The sequence below is a fragment of the Zeus faber genome (genome assembly GCF_960531495.2).
Source record: "Zeus faber genome assembly, chromosome: 21".
NCBI classification, from domain to species: Eukaryota; Metazoa; Chordata; class Actinopteri; order Zeiformes; family Zeidae; genus Zeus; species Zeus faber.
The window spans coordinates 19,417,654-19,424,865 of NC_137208.1; the positions used below are offsets into that span (position 1 = coordinate 19,417,654).

The 7,212-nt window shown below is 46.5% G+C and overlaps 1 protein-coding gene across 1 annotated transcript in view; it reads right to left on the reverse strand.

The window, feature by feature from the left end:
- celf2 (cugbp, Elav-like family member 2) overlaps positions 1–579 on the reverse strand; it is a 159,325-nt gene extending 158,746 nt beyond the window's left edge. The window contains exon 1 of the mRNA XM_080022487.1: positions 541–579. The gene's annotated coding sequence lies outside the window, so the exon portion shown is untranslated. The remainder of the gene's footprint in view (positions 1–540) is intronic.
- Between the last annotated feature and the right edge of the window lie 6,633 nt (positions 580–7,212).

Here is a 7,212-nt window from a genome sequence, read left to right on the forward strand (position 1 = left end):
AATGGAATTGCTCGGCGCTTGGCAAATTTGTTTGTAGTGAAATGACAAGGATTCAAAAATATATATATATGTATTTTGTTTATATATTTTAAAAAGCTCCCCAATTGCTCTCTCTCTCTCTCTCGAGCAAATGTCTCCATGTCTCAAATTCCTTGAAGGGAGAATACTTTTTTTAATCATTCTCCTGCAAGCTACAGCACTGGAGGGGACGAGGGTGATCAGGTGTCTTATTTGGTTTGACTGAAATGGAAGTAAAAAAAATAAATAAATATATATATATATATATATATATATATATATATATTTATATGAAAAAAAACTTGCTGGAGGGAACAGCATGGGGTTAATGATGGATGTTAAGGTGGAACGGTGCAGCTTGCAGGGAGAGGAGGGGAGACAACTCCAGAAAAGTAAAAAGCGCATCCGTAAACAGCGCAACAGCGCTGCGTAATTACGCGCCACAGCGGCGACGGGTGCGAGTACTTTCCGCCGCTAGATCGGTCACGAATGGCTCCCGCTCGACAATGGAGAGTGTCTTACCTTAACACGTTCCAGCTTTTCAGGGGGTCCAGGTCTGAAATTATAGAAACCATAGTTGACTCTCTAAGCGGCGCAGGGTGCGGGGGAAAAAAAACAACGTCTCGGACACACACACACACACACACACAAAAAAGCGGCGCAGGCTGTTACTCCGTCTGCAGTGACAGCGGTGCGTCGGGTGCAACGACTCGTCCTGGATCCTCAGTGCGAGAGGAGAGCTGTCAGGGCTCTCTCTCTCTCTCTCTCTCTCTCTCTTCTCTCTCTCTCTCTCTCTCTCTCTCTCCCTCTCTCTCCCTCTCTCTCTCTCTCTCTCTCTCTCTCTCTCTCCCTCTCTCTCTCTCTCTCCCTCTCTCTCTCTCTCTCTCTCTCTCTCTCTCTCTCTCTCTCTCTCTCTCTCTCTCTCTCTCTCTCTCTCTCTCTCTCTCTCTCCCTCCGCCCCCTGTAGAAAGCCTGCCATACTGCACAGAGGAAATATTATAATATAATATTATATATATATAATAATAAAAACAATAATATTTCTGAAGCAATATGCTATGCTAATCATAATTTTATAATGCCAATACTACTACTACTACTAATATAAATGGTGTTTTTTAATTATTTCATTCATGTATTCAATAAATGTATGATATATATATATGTATAAATATATACATTATTATATAAAATATAATAAAATAAAATATTATTAATATAATAATAATATAATAATTAATAGTTTATCATAAAATACTTTACCATTTTATGATATAATATTTCGAATATATATTGGTTAATCAATCAAAATAGACTTTCTCGTTTTATGGAGCGGAATGGACCGACGTGTTGAGGATTATTGATCATTCATTAAAGTGGTAATCCATGAGATAATTGTGCTAAAAAAATCATATTCAATACTTTATATAGCTGCCATTTAAGCAGAAACGGCCATTCAATGTATTTACACGTGTTATGCATGCAATCCTCTGCTGCTTTTGAAATACGGATGTTGAAAAATCCAAAACAGAATAGGATTCTGGGATTTGCAGTGTAACCCACCTAACGGAGACGGTTTTATTGATAAGCACTTTAAATCGATTGTATATCTTATAGTTATTATCGTGGTGTTGTTATTATTGGGGACAACATTCCTGCGAGTGCAACATTTGGAGCACCAGGGGGCATTGAAAGGAGGAGGGTGGCCCCCAGCGAGCGCAGTTTTTCATTTTCACAGCGTCCAAATCAGTATGCGCGGGCGCGTCTCGCTCCCCCTTTAAAACAAAAAAAAAACAAACAAGAAAAACAAAATAAAAACCCTTTCGGCGCCGACTTCCTGTCTGACACCGCCACATCCTGTTGATGACTGAGAACTTTATCTCCTCCCCCACCGCCCGCCACCCCTACCCCCGCCGCTGCCACCGCGCTCACATGGCAGCAGATGCGTCACCCTGGCACAAAATGACAAGGCACGGCCAAATCCCACCTATCCCCGAACCCCGATCTATTTTCTCATCGGGAGAACCAGATGAGTCCTCGCGAAGAAAAAAATAAAAGAAAGAGCGAGAGAGAGAGAGAGAGAGAGAGAGAGAGAGAGAGAGAGAGACAGAGAGAGAGAGAGAGAGAGAGAGAGACAGACAGAAGGATGCCAGTAGTGTGTCTGTTTCGGATAATTGTCTGGAACAACACAGTTGATTGCTGATTTCTTAGGCTCCACAGCGCAAAGCAGCCACGCCACCAGGTCATACTACGAGAATAATCCAAGGCTTTTTGGGGTTTTTTTTCTCCATAGATTTCGTACGTTGCGGAAGTATTGGGAAGAAAGCAAAGATGGAAAAGGAGTTGAGCTTAGGTAAGACATAACGGTGATTTGAAGGTACAGCATCGGCCCCGGCAGCGGAGCTGCGAGCGGCTTTAAATAGACTCAATTGGACATCTGCTTCACAGAGTCAGTGGAGGAGGAGCAGCGAGGGCTGACAGCGTCTCTCTCTCTCTCTCTCTCTCTCTCTCCCTCTCTCTCTCCCTCTCTCGCTCTCTCTATTTCTGTCTCTTTCCTCAATGCACTCTGGCACACGCATGAACCCACCCATGCACAAACACACGGGCGCAAAACAAACCCACACTATACATAGAGACCACGCACAGACAGCCGATACATCAAACCCAGTTTAGATCCCCGGGTACGGCACAAATCCCTAATATCATTTCTCATTAGCGGCGCTGACGTCTTGAGGCGGGAGTCGCCGCGCCGCCGCGTACACCTGCGAGCGGGCCGGCCTTTTCAGCGTCATAATGAGGCTTCTGATTTATTTTATTTTTTAAATTTGGACCCGAGAACGCGGTCGGGTGGGGAGGGAGGACGCGTCAATCGGTGTTTGAAAATCTTAGAGGAGTGCCTGATGGCATGACACTGGCGGCAGGAGACACATACTCGCATGTCAAAGAAACACCCCCTCCCCACCACCGCCCCACCACAAAGCTTTACCATTTGATGGAAAATCAAATGGTGAGGTTTATGTCTCTATGTGCGTTACACACTCGCCAAATTACGACTCCCGCTCTTTTACCTCAATAGTGTATTGCCGTGGGTGGGTGGTTAGGGGTGGGGGCAGGGGTGATGGTGTGTGTGTGTGTGTGTGTGTGTGTGTGGGTGGTGGTGGTGGGGGGGGGGGGGGGGGGGCGTTGAAGGCATAAGAGCGGAGGAGAGGCGAGGATGTGGATGAAATACATATGGGGGGATTATTTCATAAACGACAGAATTTCTCTTTTCCGCGTTAAGTCATTTGATCCTGTCAAATGTGCCTTAAGCCAAACACCCACGTGCACATTGTCTGGAAAAAAAAGGATCCATTTATGAGACGCAGCGGAGAGGGAGGGGGGTCGTACCGGGACGCAATGGGAAACGCGGTCAAACCCAGAGAGAGGCATCCCAGGGACCGCAGCAGAGGGATAAACGTTTTGCTCATCGTACCTTGTATTTTTGTGTCATTGTTGTATTCTTCCATTTTCTTGAGGCTATTTACGTTAATAATCAGAATCAGAATCAGTTTTATTCACCAGGAACGTATGTATATGCATGTGACAAATAAACCTCTTGAATCTTGAATCTTGACTCTTGAACATGTTCTGGTGAGGTTTGGGGTGTTATTTTGCAGACAGTTAGAGATTAAAAAATGGAGAATAAAATAAATATTTATAAAATAAGGGAACAAATACAATAAAAAGTGCAGTACAAAATAAAAATTGAATAAAAATAACTGTCAAATATATACAAATAGCGAAAAAATACAAAACATTTGAAAACAGAAAATAGTCAGATATGTGTTGTGATTTATCAAGTGAGTGAGTGAGTGGGTGAGTGAGTGAGTGAGTGAGTGAGTGAGTGAGTGAGTGAGTGAGTGACTGAATGAGTGAGAGAGTGGGGTGAATGAGTGAGAGAGTGAGTGAGTGAGTGCATGAGTGAATGAGTGAGTGATTGAGTGGGAGGTGGGGCGTCTGTGTATGTCCGCTATAACCACTCTTCCAAACTTTGCCAAATTGTCAGATAATTTCCCACTCCCCCATTCCTCTTTTTACAAGTATATGAGAACAGCAGGAAGTTTGAGTGGTTTCAGTCCATTTTGGGTTTTTTTCAGTGTTTTTGGGACAAGTGATCTGTAATGACACAGTGCAAAGACAAGGGATGGAGGGGAGAAGGCTACCGCCGGAGTGCGGCGTCCAGGCAAATCGGCGGGAGAAGCACGTGTGCCGCGAGAGTGATTGAACGAGTGTGGGAGAGCGAGTGGGTGAGCAGCAGAGGCAAAGAGAATAGAGGAGAGGAGAGGATATATTTAGAGCGGCCCCTAATCAACTTCACCGTCAGTATGTGTCTGCGGGGGCGAGCGAGCGAGAGAGAGAGAGAGAGAGAGAGAGAGAGAGAGAGAGAGAGAGGAAGAGCGATGGAGAGAGAGAGAGAGAGAGAGAGAGAGAGAGAGAGAGAGAATGAGAGCCACACAAGTTCAACACTAAAAAAAATCAATATGCAGCCCACTCTCTCTCTCTCTCTCTCTCACTCTCTCTCTGAAAGCATTCTAGAGGCAGGGACGGGGGAGGGGTGGGAGGGAGGGAGGGAGGGAGAGAGAGAGAGAGCGACAGAGAGCGAACAGGAAATGAGTAAAAGAACGAGGCAGGGAGGGCAGAAGAGAAACAAGTCTTTTATTTCATCACCCCGACTGTGTAATCTCGCAATACGCTGGTTTTCCGGCAAAAACAAAATACCCCATCATCGCCCATTCCTGACAAACGGTGGAACACTTTTCGGTTCGTCAACGTTACAAAACCGGTGAGGACTACGCCTGTGAGCCCCATGTGCGCCAGGGGTTGCATTTGATATGGATGGGGCCGACTAAGGCCAGTCGGTACATTAACATCATTTGGCAGACAAAATTTCGTCCAAAGCGCCCGACAACTCATTGGCCCACCGATGGAAGGGGCCGGGCATGCAGGGCTCGTCGGGAGCAGTTAGGGGTGAAGTGGCAGAAATGGCAGAACCTCCGATGACTGGGCGACCCGCTCCACCTGTTGAGCGGCTGAGCCCCCGGGTTGCGGTGAAGCCCCTCGCTCCCTCGGCCTGACTCTTCCTTCACTCCAGTGTCTTTCTCTCCATAAACCCCACCCGCCCCACCCCCCAATCTCATGACACCCCCCCGCCCCCCCACCCCACACCAACACTAATACACACACTGACCCCCCCCCCCCGATCTCATGATACCCCACCCCACACCCACACTTATACACACGCTGACCCCCACCCACCCACCCGCTCACCCCCACTCATTAGCCGATGATCGATACGCTCCCGGTGTAGCCCCCACACACAGAGAAAAACGCAATTAGGGCCATTGACCAAATGATTGTGCGAACCGGCGATCGATAGGTAATGATCACCTGACGGAGGCCAGGTGGGGGGTACGGAGGTGTAGGCGGTCGGTTTGATTTGACGGAATTCGGGGCGAGGTGGATGAAAAGGTGTGTGCGTGTGCGCGTGCGTGTGTGTGTGTGTGTGTTGGGGTGATGAATGGGGGTCACCGCAGCGACAATGGAAGAAGTAAATGACACCAGCGAAGGGGTGAGGAGGAGGAGGGAGGAGGAGGACGGGGGACGGATTTGCGATCGTACTCTATCTCTCTCTATTTTTTTGCCAGGATTCCCTGGCTAATCGTGTTCTGCTCAATTCCAAATAGAATAAGGTAATGAATTGATATCGATCATTGTCACGTAATTCATCATTAAAGTGGAAATCCTTGTAATTGACCGCGTTGGCTGGATTTACACCACAATTCCCAGCGGCAAATTCACAAAAGGAAGCCGTGGCTTTTGCCGCCGCTCAACCTTTGCAAATATCACAATAGGCAAGCGTCTAATTCACAAAGCACACGCAAACTGTGAAATGCATCGCTAACTGCGCTGCCACGCAAAAAGTGTCTCGGTGCGCCGGTGCTATTTGCACGCATTTAAATGAGGTGTTATGCATACATTTGCCGCAAATACGTTGCAAAAAACGTATTTTAGATGTATTTATTGTACTCATTTTCCTAACTGAACGAAACAAAAAAAAGCGTGTGTCCCATAAACTTTTGTTGAACTTGATTGGCGTGTTTGCGCTGTCACATCATAAGCGCGATATCTTTTGTGAAACGGACGCTAAGACAGTGCAGATAGTGGGCGCAATTGATTGATTCATAGTGCTATAAGCGGCCGCAATCCATTTTTTTGTGAATGGAATTCCATTATAACTGCTAAATGTTTTTTTTCTTTCTTTCTCAAGTGCTGATGGGAAAGGTGGACCCCACCACCAATAACGGAAACAAACATATCGAGTAGCGCGTGCGTAATGGAATGCGTTAAATAGTTGTTTCTCGGATGTTTCTTCAAATGCGTCAACATAATATGTGATTTTTTTTAAGGTAAACAAAATCGCACGGATCACCACTTTAAGTTGCGTTGCGTTGCTCGAGATATGCAACCGTACATTTGAAAGTGTCGCATTTCACATTCTGGCAGAGGCAGAAGAAGGGCTACTGTAGGTTTTAATTCCCAAAACGACGATTTCAAGATGAAAAAAAAAATATATATAAATACTTATCCTGACAAAATGATTGCTGGCACAACAGCAACAACCATTATAAGGAATAATAGGAGCACTGATACATCTTAAGCCCCGTAATCATGTCTAATCATTTTTAACATGGTTCAATCGATTTTTTATTTTTTTTTCATCTTCCTCCTTCTTCATGGTTGTATTACAAAAGACAACTTACTGCTTTTTTTAGCGAGCGGCACTCTTTTTTCGCTTCCTGTGGGTTCGTGGCGGAGCGTCCGCCCACAGGCCGGACGCTCTGGACCGTAAAGCCCCCCGCAACCCTAATCCCCCGACGCTTGCTTCCTCTTTCTGAGAAACGGTCAGAACGGAGCAGGGCCCTTCTGTCTCTCTTTCTCTCGCCCCTCTCCCTCTTTTGCTACGTGCGTGTACGCTCGCCTCCCACTGGTTTTTCAACCACTCTCTCCTCTCGCTGCCTCGCTCCCTCTCCACCTCACGCCGTTCGCCCTATTTCCTCTCCCTCGCGACCCTCCGTGTGAATAGCCTGGGAAAAAAAATAACCCATTACGGGCGGGCGCCGACAGCATGAATAAAACAATCCCGCCACCGCCGCC